Below are 18167 nucleotides of genomic sequence, written 5' to 3'. Positions count from 1 at the left end.
CTTCTCCCCAACACTTTCCACCTCTTACTCTATGAAGATTAGTCAAATCTATGCTATCTACCATTGCTTCTGTAAAGGGTAACACAATGAACTGCCCTGTTCTCTGTTCACATTTCTGTGAGTCCCTAGGAAAAAATGCTCCCTTCAGTGACCACATTCCCTTGTACTGTTTCCCTCTATTAGAATATAAGACCCTGGACTGTCTCATTTTTGACTGTGAAGTCCCAGAGTCTAGCACTTGTAGGTGCTTGATAAACGTTTTTCATTCAGTTATGTTGGCCAATTACAGAAAAATATACCTATGAGAAGCAGCAAGATATATTGAGGAAAGCACCAGACTAAAAGAATTTGAGATCTAACACCATCTCAGCCTTTTATGATTCAAGTTTATCCACTCGCTCATCCATTCAGTAAATTAAATGAATATCTGCTATGTTCTAGGCCCTAATGTACCTATTTAATACCGACAAATCATTTTTCCTCATTTCTAAAATGAGGGGGAATGGGATGAAATTTCTTCTAGCTCTCACAGTCTAGGATTCTAGTTATTTCATGTGTATCACATGAGTTAGTTGCATTCCAAATAGCCATATTTGTAAAACATATACCAATCTCTCCTGTGCTTTGGAATGTAGTAAGAGTATGGTGTGTTGTGCTGGTTTGGATAGCATTGCAAATAACTGAAAATTCCTCACTGAAGGTTACTGTAAAGTGGCTTCCTAGTGTATATGAAGACTGATATGTTTATATGCTCTCCCTACCTGAATATCAGAAGAGTTTAAAAACAGTTCTAGGTGATAAAATACGTAAGAATGCCTATTTATTTGTGGGGAAATGTCGTTCATTTTTCTCTGACGTCAATGTAATCTGTCAAGAGATGAAGAAAGGAAGAGCCAATTTTAAAGAAACATCATTATAAATTTCAAGGCAAAAGCAACAGCGTATGCTAGAAATGTATTAGTGATCACTCTATCACACTGAAGCCGAAAAAACCAATGGTAGAGACAATTGACATTAAGTAGGTTTGACCAAAGTATTTGAGGTTCAGTTGCTATAGAAATGGGTCAGTGTAAGTCCCTGGTTTTCTAGCTTGAGGTGGTAAATGCAGAGCAAGTATTGGAATCTTTTCAGGTCTGAAGTCTTGTTTGGGAATCTGATTATCTCTAAGCTTTTATGGGAGTAGACACATAAAAGGAATTGTTTTATGGTTAGAATAAATGACTTGCACTTTCTCCCCTTACGACAAGTCAGAGCCAGTTACCAAACAGCCTCTAAAATCCAAATAAATTCCCAACTATGTAAACCTATCTGTCCCAGATGATAGAGTATTTATTTTAATCAGCATTTAATATGACCAATTTCCCAGAGTGAAAGGAATTTTGACAGTCTTTTGGAATTCACTGTAATAGGATGTGATCAATGGTAGTTTATAAATGTCCCCATCATTTTTATCTCTACAAGATGAAAGATGTATGATAGCTGTGATAGGGCCATTTGGGAAGGTCACAATTCCCACAGGTGAGCAGAAGGTAGAATCACGGAAATGTGTTCTTAAGAATAATGTCTTTCCCCAACCCCAGTCCATCCCACATTCATTTTTAAGTAGGTCATATGTTTAAACACAATTGAAGACTAGGTCCTTAATCACAGGTCTTTCCTAAAGAACTGAGGAGGGAGGGGGAAGTTCTGGTCAGGAGTCTACTGAAAGAGCCAAATCTGGGAGTGTCACAAGAGAGTCTTCATCTCACATACAACAAGGCGCCAGCTGATGAATTAGGATCCTGGATGTTCTTTGGGATATTATCTGCCTCTCAGGATTAGTGTGAGAAAAGTACTCCGAAAATCCTCAAGTATGATCATTATGGGAGGAGTTGTAATTATTACTGACATTACCTCCATATCAACCATATCTCTCTTATAGATTCCCAAAGATGTGTGTCTATCTTGCAAGAGTGTAAAGTTCAAAAGGATTCAGAGACCAACTAATCAAATCCCCAGATGAGGAAACTAAGTACCAGGGATGCTAAGATACATGTTAAAGATAGCTCAGGTGGTCAGTAGAAGAACTAGGATTTGAACTCAGGTCCTGTGACTGACTCCAAGTTCAGCACTCTTTCCAATGCACACTTTCCAGTGCTGCCTCCCAGAGACTATTGCCAAAGAACCAGGGTATCATCTACTACAGGGACTTCTTTTGTTACCATCTTAAATCTGGATCTAATCTCATTGAGTAAAAATAGCTACCTAAGTCACTATCACCTTTAGAAACTACTTTGCTAAAACTTGTATTTGAAGTGTAGATGCCGTAAAATCCAGCATTTTGGAAACTGAACTGGGATTTTAGGTTCCAATATGGACTACGATAACCCCAGAAATTTATTTCCAGTTAACGAGATATAAGTGATAGGCATTTGTCTTTAAGCTTTATTTTTCCTTTATGCTGTTTCTGAATAAAAGTGTCTATCATCAATCATGTATTAATCTCATGGGCAATTGTCATATAGAAGACCTATGTATCAATATAACATGTTGTGAATAGCCATATTATTCATTTATGTAGTCTATGTGTTTTCATTTTCCCGTATTCTGGTGGTTCGTTAATGAGTGACTTAATCTCTTCTCTAACAAACAGTAACTAATGCTTGTACATTAGTTTCTTCCTGAGCCAAGGCTTGATTAGACTATCCTAAGCTAAGAAAAAGTCTTAAATTGCATTTATTATTGATCAGTGAGAAAGCATGGAATAAGCAGACATCTATGTATTTTTCTTGGGTATTTTATTTTAATGTAGTTGGTAGAAAATCCAATGATATCATCTCCTATAAACCAAAACCATGACAACAAAAATATAAAAGTTCTTGTAAATGTTTTAACTGAGAATTTCATGCTTGTACAGTTTGCCACAATTCTATATATATTTGTAAATGGAAAGAAACTTTAAAGATGCTTTTAATTTATTTTATGTCTATTGCCTTCCTGCACCAGTAATAATTTACACTTTTAGATGTTAAAAGATTGTTTTTCATTGTAGTTACCAATGAAATGAGAAGACTCATGTCTTTAGTTTTCATCTAAAAGACATACACAGTGCAGTGAAAATGGGAAGAATATTGGGTATATCAGCTTTGCATTATTTGCATCATTTCCCTCTGATGTTGGAGAACTTTTCACTACAAATTATGAAAATAATAAAATTACCTAATTGCAACTTTTTTCCTTCTTTCTTTTTTATACTTAGGGAACACTGAATTTTCAAACAACTTTTTATTTTTAATATATAGATTATATGATGGCTTGTATGCTTGGTGATTCAGACAGGCTTAATAGTTTCTTTCAAATGATATTTAGAAATGTAAGGTTCAAAGGTACAAACTACTATTAAAACAATATAGCCTAGGAATTGTGCAAAGAAGGTGACATGTTAGGAGACAGAGAAGCCCAGATTTCCATGAACACCACAGTGATGTCCTTAAAATGAACTAGAAGGAGCAGTAATAAACAAAAACAAAAAAATCAGCTACAAACTCCTCCATTCAGTCCAGCATTGGAAAAAAAAAGTGTCAGAATCCTATGGAAGTATATAGTGGAGATAAGATAGGGGAAGTAGATGACTGATCCCACAGTAGAAGATGGGGCTGGAATAGTGTTCGGCATAGGCAATCAAAAGGTACTATTATTAGAAGGAAAAAGGGAAGGATTATTATGCAGATCTAACACAGGGACCCCATCAAAGGCCAAAGACAGGGCAAGGATAACCAATAGGCAACTCACACCTATCTATATCCAGGCAGCCCGTATATAACCCAAAATCCGAGCACCTTTGGCCCAAATCACAGAATGAAAGAAAATCAGAAAATTTCTGCAGAATGAGACCTGCTCAGTCCCTGAATTCAAGATCAAGAGTATAACATCATCAAAGAGTATAGGCATGGAACCTGAACCTAAGCACATGCCCCAAATTCCAAAAACAGGTCGAAGATGCAAGCAAACAGGGGAAAATGTCAAACACAATGAATAGATAGATAAATAGATAGATAGATAGATAGATAGATAGATAGATAGATAGATAGATAGATAGATGGCTTAGACTTAAATATCATCTTAAATTTGGATATAATTTTGTTGAGTAAAAATGGCTACCTAAGTTACTATCACCTTTAAAACATGTTTTGCTGAAAACTCATATTAGTAGTGGAAATGTCACAAAATCAAGTATTTTGGAAATTGAACTGAGATTTTACATTGCAATGTGGATTACAATTACTCGAGATGTCCAAGATGTAAGACCAAAAGAGAGTAAATCCACAATAAGTCAAAGTTGAGCCTCAGAGAAAAGGATGCCTGGTCACAAGAACTATATAAACTGGAAGAAATTAAACAAGAATTGAAAAATGGAATAACTAGGGAAGAGAATTAATAATATAGAATAGACAATGACAAATCTTACTTAAGGAATTCAACTCACTAAAAATCAGAACAGGCCAAAAAAAAAATTCCAAGAGACAAGAAAACATATTCCAACAAAAGCAAAATTTAGGTGAACAAACAGAAGAAAATATAACAAATATAACATCAAAAACAACGGACTTGAAAAACTGGTTAAGGAGAGATAATCAAAGAATTGTTGGACTGCCTGAAAATAAAGCCCAATAAAAAAATGCGGGAATCATTTTTTTTATAACTAATTTATTTATTTTTAGTTTTCAGCATTCACTTCCATTAGATTTTGAGTTTCAGATTTTCTCTCCTTCTCTCTCCTACCCTCTCCCCAGATGGCATGCAATGCAATATAGGCTCTATTTATACATTCATATTAAACATATTTTCACATTAGTCATGATATAAAGAATTAAATGGGAGGAACTATGAGAATGGAGAAATGAAACAACAAAAGAAAAGGAGAGAAAATAGTATGCTTCAATCTCCATGCAGACTCCAAAATTCTTTCTCTGGATGTGGATAGCATTTTCCATCATGAGTCTTTTGGAGTTGTCTTAGATCCTTGCATTGCTAAGAGCTAAGTCTACCAAAGTCAAACCTCAAATAATGTGGCTGTTACTATGTACAATGTTCTCCTGGTTCTGCTGATTTCACTTAGCATCAGTTCATATAAGTATTTGCATATTCTGTAATCCAGCTGCTCATCCTTTCTTATAGCACAATAGTATTCCATTCCATTCATGTACCACAACTTGTTCAGCCATTCCTCAATTGGTGGGCATTCCCTCAATTTCCAGTTCTTGGCCACCACAGAAAAAAAAGAGCTGCTGTCAATGTTTTTGTACATGTGAGTCCTTTTCCTGTTTTTAATTATCTCTTTGAGATATAGACCTAGAAGTGGCATAGACATCTTTAAAACAAGTCATAAATGAGAATTGTCCATATTTCTTAGAACTAGGATGCAAAAAAAATAGAATCTACCATTCAACTCTTAAAATAAACCCCCATATTACAATCCCCAAGGTTAGAGCTTCCAGGTCAAAGATAAAAATGCAGCAAAGACCAAAAAAAAAAAAAAGTGTTTATCCATCCTTTGTCTGTTTTGGGTGAAAGTCAGGGATGCCTATTTCCCATAAGTCCCTTCACATTTTTATATTCTTCATCTAATACAAAGATAGCAAATTATTAAAATAATGAGTTCCCTCGCTTTCCTCTTCCTTTTCCCCCAGGATAATCACTATCCTTAGCAATCATCAAAGCAAACCAAACCACCCCCAGACCCTTTAACTATTTTAGTTAACTTTCTCTACAACCTTGAAACAATAGAGCTTTGAGAACACACTTGTTTCTCCCCTCCCCTACTAGCATGTAAACAATGCATCCTCATATAGTCCTCTATAATTTTGCTCAGGCTGCTACAGCAGTGGCTGCATTCTGGGCTACAACAGATTTACTGCAGAGGGACAAGTTTCTGGACTTGATGTAGAGCTTGACTCCACCTCTCATCTCACTTCTCCTCCCAGAGCCTTGGAAACACAAACCATAGCAATCAACCCCATAGTAGCAGTGGAAACTCTTTGAAGTACTGGTGCAAAAGCAGATAACTGTGGAACAGAGGGAATGGACAGAAGACCAAGTCAGGGAACCATGTGCAGGGGGGGAAGCTGCATAGAACTTTACTGAGCCTGAGAGAAAAAACCCAGTATCCAGCTAGGGTCAGTTGGGTCCCCCAAAAAGTTACCTGAGGCAGAGACCTAGGCTTGCGAACCATGGATACTCAGTATGGAAGGAGGCTGAGATGCTTTGAGATCCACGTCCCAAGGAAGCTACCACCAGACAAGAGGGAGTTAGAAAGTGAGCCACAAGGAGAAATAAAGGGGGAAACGACGGGAATTACCAAAGAGCCCAGGAAGAAGAAAGACCTTGAACATAAACAGATAAATCCATAGGGAAGACATTAACAAAAGAAGGAAACATGGCCTCTAGATTCAGTAAACTAATTCAGGCATCTCTGAATAAATGCTGGAAAACTAAGTAAAATGAAGTTTCACTTGATGAGACAGAGGGTTCTGTGGAATATAAAGAAAACATGAAACTACAACATGCTGTTCCTGAGTGGTTTCCAAGAGAAATGAGAACTGTGAGAACAAGAATTTATGACCTGCACAGTAAAAGTAATGGACAGAAGAGAAAAAAAATTGCATCTGTGATGGAAAGAATTAACAAAGAAACAGGAGAGATAAATAGACTAGGATACAAATATATAGAAATGAAGGACAATATAGAAGAGAAGCCAAAAAAAAAACTTTTTACATGCTCACTATTCAAGTAAAACATACTGATCTCGAAGACAGGATTACTGGAGCCAACCTAGGGATCATAGGCGTCTAAGGAAAAGATGACAGGTCAAAAAAAATCTGAATATCATAATATAAGAAATAAAATAAGAAAACTTCCCCAAGCTCCTGAATACAAAAAATGAAAAAACAATTGAAAAAATTCACAGATTGTCTCTAGGGAAAAAAACCAAGGCTAAAATCTCCAAGACATGTAGTGGTTAATTCAATTGGGAAACAAGTTATTTGAGTGATTAGGAAAATGACTTACTGTTCTGTTATCACCATAAAATGCAGGAGAATCAAGCATAATGTGTTCTAAAGAGCAATAGACCTCAGGATACTTCCCAGAGTAAACTCCCTGAAGGGAAGGTAAAAAAATTTTATGTGGATTTTCCAGATTGCAGGATGCTGCACCCCTTAACCCCTTCAATGTGGAAGAGATAGCTATATAGACATAGATGGGCTTTTTTAAGTCACAAGAATCATCCAAAAATCAAAAACCAAAAGTAAGCATGATATACAATGGGGATACACTTGATCCGTTCCTAATAAATATGAGAATGAAGGAAGGATGGCCATCTCCCCACTTTATTTGAGGTAGCTCTAGAAATTTATTTAGAAAAAAAATCTAGACTATTAAGGGAAATTATGAAAAAAAAATAGAGATGGAGAATAGCTCTTCCAGATGTCAAACTATATTATAAAACAACAGTAGTCAAAACCATCTGATATTGGTTCAAACAAAAAGATAGATCAGTAGAACAGATTAGAAAAGGAAGAATCAGAAACAATGGAACTCGGTAAATGATAAAGTGGAAAACATAATCTACTTAGAAAAAATTCCATATTTGATACAAACTTCTAGGAAAACTGAAAAGTAGTCTGGTAGACATTAGGCTTTGACTAACACCTTGCACCCTTCTCCACAATGCATTCTAAATGGATATGTGACCTTAAAGTTAAAGATCATACTATAAAAAAATAGAAAAGAAACAGATTCTATGCATATGTTTCATCCTAACCAAACAAGAGACAGAGGCAAATACGAAATATAAAAGAAATAACTTTGATTACATCAAATTGAAAAGCTTCTGCACAGATATTTCTTTCATTTGACTCTGGACATTTTCCCCAGCTGTCCCTCATACCTGGAATGGTCTCCCTCCTCATCTCCAACCATTGACTTTCTTGACTTCCTTGTCCCAACTAAAATCCCATCTTCTAGAGGAAGTATCTCCCATCCCCTCTTAATGCTACTGCCTTACTTTTCTTCATTATCTCTTTATATTGGTAGAGTTGTATATTGATTCATCCATTCTGGAGAGCAATTTGGAACTATGCCTAAAGGGCTATACAACCATGTATACCCTTTAATCAAGTAATATCACTACTGGGCCTGCATCCCAAAGAGATAAAAAACAAAAAAGGAAAAGGACTCATCGGTGCAAAAAAACTTACAGTAACTCTTTTAGTGGTGGCAAAGAATTGGAAATTGAGGGGATGTCCATCAATTGGAGAATGGCGGAACAAGTTGCATATGATTATGATGGAATACTGTTGTGTGTTAAGAAACAATGATCAGAATGTTCTCAGAAAAACATGGAAAGACTTATATGAACTGATACAAAATGAAATGAGCAGAACCAGGAAAATATTGTACACAGTAACAGTAATATTTTATTATGATCTGCTATGAAAAACTTAGCTATTCTCAGCAACGCAATGATCTAAGACAGTTCTGTAGGCCTTATGATGAAAGATGTTGTCCATCTCCAGAGAAAGAACTGATGGAGCCTGAATGCAGATCAAAGATACTTGTTCTTTATTTTCTTACGGTTCTTTGTGTGTATTTTCTTAAACAAAATGACTTACATGGAAATGTGTTTTGCATGACCACACGTGTATAACTTATGTCAAATTGCTTGCCTTCCCAATGAGGAGGGAAAGGGAAGGAGGGAAAGAATTTGGAACTCAAAATCTGAAAAAGAAAAAGGAATGTTAAATTTGTTTTTACAAGTAATTTGGAAAAATAAAATATTAAATAAAGTGGAAAAATGTTTCTATGTATAGCTTGTTTGTGTATATTTGTTTGGTTTTTGTCTCCCTCATTAGATGGTGAGCTCCTTGGGGTTGTTTTTTCTCCTTTTTTATCCCCAGCACTTACCACAATGCCTAGAACATAATAGGTGCTTAAGAAATATTGATTGAATGAATGAATGAATGAGCCCATGCACCTAGGAAAAGAAGTTGTTGTTGAGTTATTTTTCAATCATGTCTAACATTTTGTGGCTCCATTTGGGCTGTTATTAGACAAGATACTGAAGTGGTTTGCCATTTCCTTCTCCAGCTCATTTTTCAGGTGAGAAAACTGAGACAAACACGATCAAGCAACTTGCCCAGGGTCACAAAGAGGGTAAGTGTGTGAGACCAGATTTAAACGCACAAAGATGAGTCTTTCTGATTCCAGGCCCAGCAAGCTATCTGTTGCACCACCTAGCTGTCCCAGGATATGAAGAGAAATGGTCAAATGGGACTTCAGTATCCTTGTGATAGATGTGACATCTTTGGGGGGTATTATTTCTAGAAGATATTGTAGGTCTTCATAAGACTGATCAATCTTGACCTCTTCAGCATCAGTGGTTGAAGCATAGACTTGTATTACTATGATGTTGAATAGTTTGCTTTGGATTCCAACACATATCATTTGGTCATTTTTGAGATACTCGAGTACTGCTTTTCTCACTCATTTGTTGACTATGGAGCTCATTTTTTCCAAGGGATTTATGTGCAGTGATAATCTGAATCAAATTCATCCATTCCCATTCATTTAAGCTCACTAACACCCAAGATGTCATTTCATCTTTTCATTTCCCAGTTGATCACATCCAGTTTATCTTGGTTCATAGAGCTTACATTCCAGGTTCCTATGCAATAGTGATCTTTATAATATCGGACTTTCCTTTTGTCACCAGATGCATCTGCAGCTGAGCTTCCTTTCAACTTTGGCCCAGTTGCTCCATTAGCATTGGAGCAACTTGCAGTTGTCCTCCACTTTTTTCCAGTAGTGTACTGGATACTGTATGACCTGAGAGGCTCATCTTCTGATGTTATCTCTTTCATCATGTTAGTATTGTTCATGGGGTTTTCTTGGCAAAGATATTGGAGTGGTTTACCATTTCCTTCTCCAGTGGATCAGCTTCTGTCAAAATTCTCCCCCACAACAAGGCAGTGATCCAGAGTAAGGTGGTGGGGTGGTGGGGTAATGAACACATGTTCATGTAAATGTGTCCATTTAATGTCTAGTCAAATGAATCACTGAAAAGTATAGAAATAAAATTCTGAGAAGTGTGTTGACAAGAGTATACTACTATACTATGTCCACTATCAAGTGTCAAATCAATTTGAAAAAAATGAAAGAAATGACCAAAGTTGTATAGAATTGTGAGACAAATACTGCCCAAACATCATATTTATTTTGCATAGTGTCCTACCTAGCAAGCCATACTGAGGACTTTCCATGTCACAAACTTTGAGATCATAAATTTTTTTTAGACTACCACAGCAAATAATATTCTCTTGGTTCAAAATCCATGAATGCAAAATGATCAACTGAGGATACTGGTCCAATCTCATCTTTTTACAGAAGAATAAACTGAAGCCCAAAAGGGGAAATGCCCTGTCCAAGGTCACACAGCTAGTTTAGTTAATAGCATAATTAGGTTCCCCTGACTGGTGAGATCACTGGAATTAGAACATCTAGGTCTGAATCCCAGTTCTCCTACTCACTACTTGTGTGAACTTGAGCAAGTACCACAACCTCTTTGGGCATCAGTTCCTCATCTGTTAAATGAAGAAATTAAAAGGTTCCTTCTAACTCTAAATCTATGATCCTTCAATCCATTCTACCTCAAATAAAAATTGAATTCACTTATATCCATGTCCAAGATAAAGTTAGTTATTTTGAGTGAAGATAGAACACCCATTTAAGGACTGAGTCACAAAGACATACCAGGGAAATGCTAAGAGAGCAATTGACCAGAAGGTAGGTCCAGGCAGACTCCATGGGGTGGGGAAGAAAGGCCTTTCTTTGTTTTTATCAGACTCCTTTGTCTATATTAGCAGCGGCAATCATCAGATAAATACTGCACCTCCAGGACAACCACTGGTATGGTATTTCCACCTTCTTCAATTGATGTACTATTTCGACTCAGTCATGTCACCACTAGATGGAGTCCAGATATTAGCCCTGGAAGGCTGGCCAGTGAATATACACAAGGAAACTAGGTTGCAGAATTGTGGGACTGCTAGAACCCAGTCCTCAGTATAAAAGCATTCCCAGGCTCAGTTTCTCCTTTCTGATAATAAACACAACTATACAAAGGACAGTAGGACATGGGGGGAGGAAGAAAAGGGGAGGGAAAAACTTGGAGAGAGAAGAGGGTGATGTTTATTTTGGCAAGACATCATTATTGGGGCACAACAGCCCAACGAACTACAATGGCTGAATGTAATGGCATTTAGTGAAACACGGGAAGTTTCATATAAATTGAAATATCAAAAGAAGCAGGACAACATATATAATGACTTCAGTAATGTAAAGGAACAAATTAAAAACCAGTAATGGTCCTGAATAATGGAAAATATCTCCTCTTTCTTGGCTGAGATGTGGGAGACCACCAGATGACAATGTTCTATATTTCATCAGACATGGTCACTGTGTTGTACATTTCTGCTCAGTTGTTTTTCTTTGTTTAAGTCTGAATTCTTGGGTAGTGTGTGGGGCAGAATGTTTTGAGAAGTTACTGTGATATAAAAAAGAAATAGCATAAAAAGATATTTTAAAAATTTCATCTTTCATTTATCATCATTCCCATTGGAACACCTCTATATTCCCTTCCTTACATCTTCCCCTCTGCTGATAGACTCTCTCTGAGGTCCTTCAGGGCCACTAGTCACATTCTCCATGAGGTCTTTCCTGATCTTCTCCGCTGATCAAGAGTTATCTTGTACTAATACAGTCATGCACAATGACTAGCATTTATATGTCTATGTAAGGTCTGCAAAGTACTTCACATGTTATCTCATTTGATACCTGCACAGCCCTCCCTCACTCAAAACGAAGTCAAGTGCAAGCCATGTCATTATTTCTCTGATGGTGCGGTCTTCTTCGGCAATGAAGAATGAACACGCACACCACAATCCAGTGAGCTTGGTGCTATCATTCCCATGTTGTGGATGAGCAAACTTAGGCAGGTAGTGTCTATGGAAGAATATGAACTCGTCTTCCTGACTATAAGTTTAACACCATCCACTGTATACACCGACTAGCTATTTGAAGTTGTCTCTTAATAGAATATAAGTTCCTTGAGGGCAGGGACTGTGTAATTATTACCTTTATATTCCTGGTTCCTGCACAGTACTTGGCACATAGTAAGCATGTAGGCATGGTAGACTTACCGTTAAAGTGCTGTTTCCTTTCAGAGAACAGAATGGAATGTTGGGGATTCATCAAAAAAATGGAGGGGCTAGGAAATAAGAAATACAGGTAAAGGGGTATAGAAAGTTATTTGGCCCAACAGGACAGAGGAGAGGATGGAGACAAGGGCAGAGAGAAATGATGGAGGAGAGAGCAGATTGGTGATGGGGGCAATCGGAATGCTCGGTGTTTTGGGGTGGGGGGAGGGGACAAGGGGGGTGAAAATTTGGAGCCCAAAATTCTGTGAAAATGAATGTTAAAAGTTAAATAAATAAATAAAATTTTAAAAAAAAAGGAGGGCATTACAGTTTAGATAGTTTTCATTTAACCTAGAGCAGATGTCCCCAATATTTTTAATAATGCATAGCTATCAGTAAAACATTTGGAGAATAACCTCTCAATTTTGTATATCTGCTTATTTATAATTTATATATATGGGCTACTGTACCAATAATTATGAATATTATGAAATTTGAACAAAATAGACATTTTTAAGGATGAAAGAAAAGTGAAATATATTCAAATCTAGTGTCAGTAGGGAGACACCAGAGTTTATTAAGTAGGGGGAAAGTGACATGGTCATATCTGTGCTAAAGGAATCACTTTGGCAGCTGAGTGAAGGGTGGACTGGAGTGAGATAGAATTCAGAGAGGGGTGAGAGGTGATGAGAAGCTAATCTAGGCACGAAATGCTATAGAGGTAGAAAAGAAAATATTTAGCACAACTGATATGTGGGGCCAGGGATAAGGAGGTGTCTGAAATGACACTGACAGTGTGAATCTGAGTGATTGGAAGATCAGGGGTCCCCGGAGTTGTGGGTTTGGAAGGAAAATTAATATATTGAGGTTAATGATAAAGACTACACCACATCCATACCTTCCTGGGGGGACACTTACCGAACCTACAAGATGATTGTAGAATAAAGGGTGAGCACAGTTAAAATAGTTCTAACAGGGAGACTTTTGTCTTCACCTCCTTCCTGCCTTCTTTACAGATTCCTCATGGGAAAAGAAGTCTTCTACATGATTCCAAAGAGAGGTGTTTCACATCAAGCCAGTTCTCAACTGTCACTTCCAACAACCAATTTAACTCTCATTCTCCCACTAGTCTATCTGTAGCTCTGCCCTTAATGAGACTGTAACAATTTTCTATACTTTCTTTGACAGTTGTGTCAGAAGTAGATTGGAAATGCACCCGTTGATACACCTATTATCTTACCTTGAGGGCAGTAAATATTTTAGTAGCCCAATTTTCCTTGAATATAGGGTAATAAAGGGAAGTAGTGTGAGAGAAAACTGGAGAGGTAGGTTAACACCAGGATACGAATAGGAGGCTAAGGTATATTCTATCTGGTAGGCAATAGATAATCTTTGAAGATATTTAAGGAGAGGAATAAAATCAGAGTTGAGTATCAGGAAGAAATATATAAGCCTATTTCTTCTCATCTGATATTCATTGGAATCAGACAAATCCTTATTCAACATTAATCTTTATAATCAACTCTCATGTACTTGACAATGATTACTTTCTCATTTTCTTTAGATTTTATTAAGCCCTTACCCCGTGAGTCTTTCTTCACACTTACATTCTTTTATCCAATTTCTTTTTACTTCAATGTGTGAAATTTCATCAGTTTGGAATTTCCCTACAATGATACAGTTTGCATTTCATCCATGTCTCCCCATAGTAAAGCACTCTGGCTGCCCACCTACCATCCCTTTATGACATCCTTGATTCCTTCAGAGTTCCTGGTTAGTTATATGGTGCGACGTGCTCACATACCATGTGGCTTTCCATTGCCTTGTGAGTGAATCTAATTCTTAATTCTTCGGAGGCAGTGGTCTTCCACTTTCCACTGCCAGAAAGCAATACTCGTAAAGTGTTAGCATCAAAAAATGGACCTTTGCTTTCATGAGAGACTTTTGGTCAGTAAGAGATTTAAAATCTGCTTGGAGCAACCCAGTAATTTCTTCATAGCTTCTCAAAAACAAACAGATGCCAAATCAAACAGAGAACACTAAGGCGGAAAGGTTCCATTCCATATTTTTGTTGTACATTCCCATTAGCATACCTTAGCACTTACCTGCCATTTAAAATAGCAACATAATATTGTTGTTTTATATTCACATAGGTAGGTTTCTCTGAGTGATTCTCATTTGTTCTGCTTTATTTCCAAAATGGGGTTTTATTGTTACCTCATATACAATTTCTTCTGTGTATTTTTCCATTGTTGGCTAGCTCCTTTGTTCCTCCATGAAAAGTTTATATCTTCAGTAGGTTGTTACCCAAACAAATTCCAGTGTTATTTATTTCTCACTGTAATATTTTTCAATTTAACAAGGGATATTTAAGTAAACAAAACTATGTTGTTCTTCATGGCATCAAAAACACAAAACATTCTGGACCATTTTGAGCTAAGTATTTGCAGATATTTCAAATGTCATGAACTGTTTAGTTAATCTTGATGGAAACATGTTGTCAGCACCAAAGGAAAATTACAAATGCCTTCAATTATTCAGGGCACTAGGATTCCAAATTATTTCTTCCTCTTCCTTAGAGTTTCCATAGCCAACAAGCCAATGTGCCTACCATGTTTAAATTCAAAATAAGTTTATATCATCAAATTTGAGTCATACATTTTAGTATTCAAAATACTATGACAAGCCAATAAATCTAAAAAGGAGAGAAATATCTTCAAAGGCCTATTATGATAGCCTTTTAAGACTGCCAACAGTCAGTAGTTATATGAGGCTTTATGCAAAAAGTTTACAAAATCAAATATTTTATGATCAGTGACTTTAATTTTTAAAAAGTATTAAGAGAATGTAATGGTGATGATAGGGCTAGGTAGGCCTTTGTAGGAAGGGGTCCCTCCCGTAGAAGTGAGCATGTGCCCTCACCCCTTAAAATCCCCAAGGACTGACCTTTCACATCCACAATGACTGACCATTGGCAGCTGGGAGAAGAGGCAGAGTCACTACCTTACAGAGGTCTGTAAGTGAGTTGCTTTAGAGCTCACCTTTATTAAACCACTTTTATACTTTTTGTTTCTCATGCTTCCTCTCCCTTATACTTCCCTCTGTCCTGGCTGGAGTGAAAGAAGGAAGTCAAAGGAAAGGGAAAGAGGTTATTTTCTCTCCCCTTGAATAGGAGTAGAAAATGAACTTTGCCCACAGCTGGCCTTAGGTGTGAAGGCCAGGAAAGGCAGTTTCTGCACCTGAATTCAATTCCTATCTGTCTTTCATCTTCCTTTCCTGAGCACAGGTTAGAGATGAACTATCCTGAAAAAGGATTGTTTCCAGCCTTGGGATTGTTGCCTCTTGGGTAATGCTGAGTTCAAAAGTCAGGCACCAGGCTCTCAAAGTGAGATTTCTTTAATAGTGTGTTTGTCTGAGAAGCCCACCAGCAATGCAGCTGGGGGCACTAATGTGAGGTCCTGTGGAGCCAGGAGCTCTGTACCTCCCCATTCCTCCATGATACTCCTATGTTAGCAGGAACAATTTCACCCAAGGTAAATGGGGAGGGTTTGTTCAGCAGTTCCCCAAAGGCTCTTACTTTCCAGACAAACCCAATGGGCTTTTTGAATGTTCTGTTTTCTGTATTTCTTCATGGGCACTTCTGTCCTTTCAATCTTATATATTTTCTATGGTTCTTAAATTAAAGCTGTTAAACACATCTGATCTTCATACTTTACACTGTAGGAGAAAACTCAGTCACCCACCTTTAGGAAGATCTAGAAATGATTTATAACTAAATTCTCAGGGAGAATTAGCAGTTAGGGCATAATAGTCCCAAGAGAGAAACTGACCCATGGAGTCAAGCACTCAGGATCAAGTTTAGGACTGGATGTTCCCAGAGTCCTTTTGAGAGAGGGCTGAGACATGAGTGCTAAGAATACTTTGCACATTTTGTGCAGCACACATCTCAAAAATTTCTCTAATAGTTATGTATTCCATTTCATCATTGTGTAACCAAAAGTCAAGTGATGTCACTTGACCCCTCTAGAAGCTGACAGGATTTAAATCTGGAAGAGATCTTAGAGAGGGAATCCAATTTCCTTTTGCAGGTGAGGTAAGTGAGGTCAGAAGAGGAAATGAATTTTCCTAGAGACACACAGTTCATCATGTGCAAAGGCAGGATCTGGATCCAGGTCCACAAGCCTATGCCTGGTGCTATTTCCACTATCTTAAGAAAAGTTTCAGAAGGCTCAAGTACATAAGATTAAACTACAAAGTGAGATTAGGGGAATGGAAAATTTTTAGAGGGTAAAAGAGGAGAGTAAGTGACTTTCAAATATCAGAGAGGTTAGGGTAGCAATGGTCAGTTAGTCTAGTTGAATATGTAACAAGTACAAACGTCCTGGAAATTCAAAGGGAGATATTTAGGTTATAAAGAAGGAAGGACTTAATTTCAGGGAAGGTTGTGAGCCAGAAAAGCTCAGTTAACTAAAGTTTCCTCTAAAAATAGGTTAGTCATTTTTGGGGGAGGGGCGGCAGGGTGAATTTGTGCCAGTTCTTCCAGGAGGTGGTATGGAATACACTTACACACATATATGTGTGGATGTAAATAGTGTGTGTGTGTGTTATACATATAATCCCTTAAATTCTTTTTTCATATCATGTACCATATCCTGGGGGAAAAAATTGTAAGAGTGTACAGCCTCTAGAAAGCAAGTTTGGCTTTGAAAAACAAGAAAGGGGCAGAGCCAAGATGGCGGAGTAGAAAGACGCACATACACATAGCTCCGAACCCACAACCCATAGAACGGCTAGAGGGGACCAACTCACGGTGAATTCTGCACCCAGAGGCCACGGAATATTGGAGCGAGGGAGATTTCTGTTCCGGAGAGACCTGCAAAACTCTCGCGGGGGGTCCTACGCGCTGCGGACTGGGCGCCGGGACTGGGAACAGAGGGCAGCCCAGCAGCGGCCGTGACACAGTGAGGAAAAGATCCGAGCAGGCGTCCGGGACAGGATCTCCAGTAGCCACGCGGGTCCCTCCACCCATAGAGGGACCTGCAAACCTCTTGCAAAAGGTCCATCGCGCTGCAGACGCAGAGCTCAGCCCAGACCTGCTGCGGCCGCGGCTCCGAGAGGTACAGATCCGAGCAGGCTTCAGGGACGGGATCTCCAGCGGCGGCACAAACCCCTCCACCCACAGGTGACGGGGGTCGGTGAGAGAGTCTCTTTGGCGGGTCCAGAGGGGAGTGGGGTGCCCCCATGGCTCGCCCCCCCCCCCACGGGAGATAGAAGCTGAGAGGCGGCTGCAGACAGGGGCTCCCCAAGCGGGCTGGAGCCTGCATCCATTGTGGAAGGTCTGTACATAAACCCCCTGAGGGAACTGAACCTGAGAGGCAGCCCTGTCCCAACCTCACCACCTGATCTTAATCTCACACTGAATAGCAGCCCTGCCCCCGCCAAAAGCCCTAAGGCGGGAAGCAGCATTTGAATCTCAGTCCCCAAGCACTGGCTGGGAGGACCAGGAGGCGAGGTGGGTGTGAGGAGAATATTCAGAGGTCAAGTCACTGGCTGGGGAGAATGCCCAGAAAAGGGAAAAGAAATAAAACTATTGAAGGCTACTTTCTTGGAGAACAGACATTTCCTCCCTTCCTTTCTGATGAGGAAGAACAATGCTTACCATCAGGCAAAGACACAGAAATCATGGATTCTGTGTCCCAGCCCACCCAATGGGCTCAGGCCATGGAAGAGCTCAAAAAGAATTTTGAAAATCAAGTTAGAGAGGTGGAGGAAAAGCTGGGAAGAGAAATGAGAGACATGAAGTCAAAGCATGAACAGCAGGTCAGCACCCTGCTAAAGGAGAACCAAAAAAATGTTGAAGAAATTAACACCTTGAAAACTAGCCTAACTCAATTGGCAAAAGAGGTTCAAAAAGCCAATGAGGAGAAGAATGCT

This window comes from Notamacropus eugenii, chromosome 7 (genome assembly GCF_028372415.1).
Source record: "Notamacropus eugenii isolate mMacEug1 chromosome 7, mMacEug1.pri_v2, whole genome shotgun sequence".
Taxonomy (NCBI): domain Eukaryota; kingdom Metazoa; phylum Chordata; class Mammalia; order Diprotodontia; family Macropodidae; genus Notamacropus; species Notamacropus eugenii.
This window is presented reverse-complemented; position numbering follows the sequence as displayed.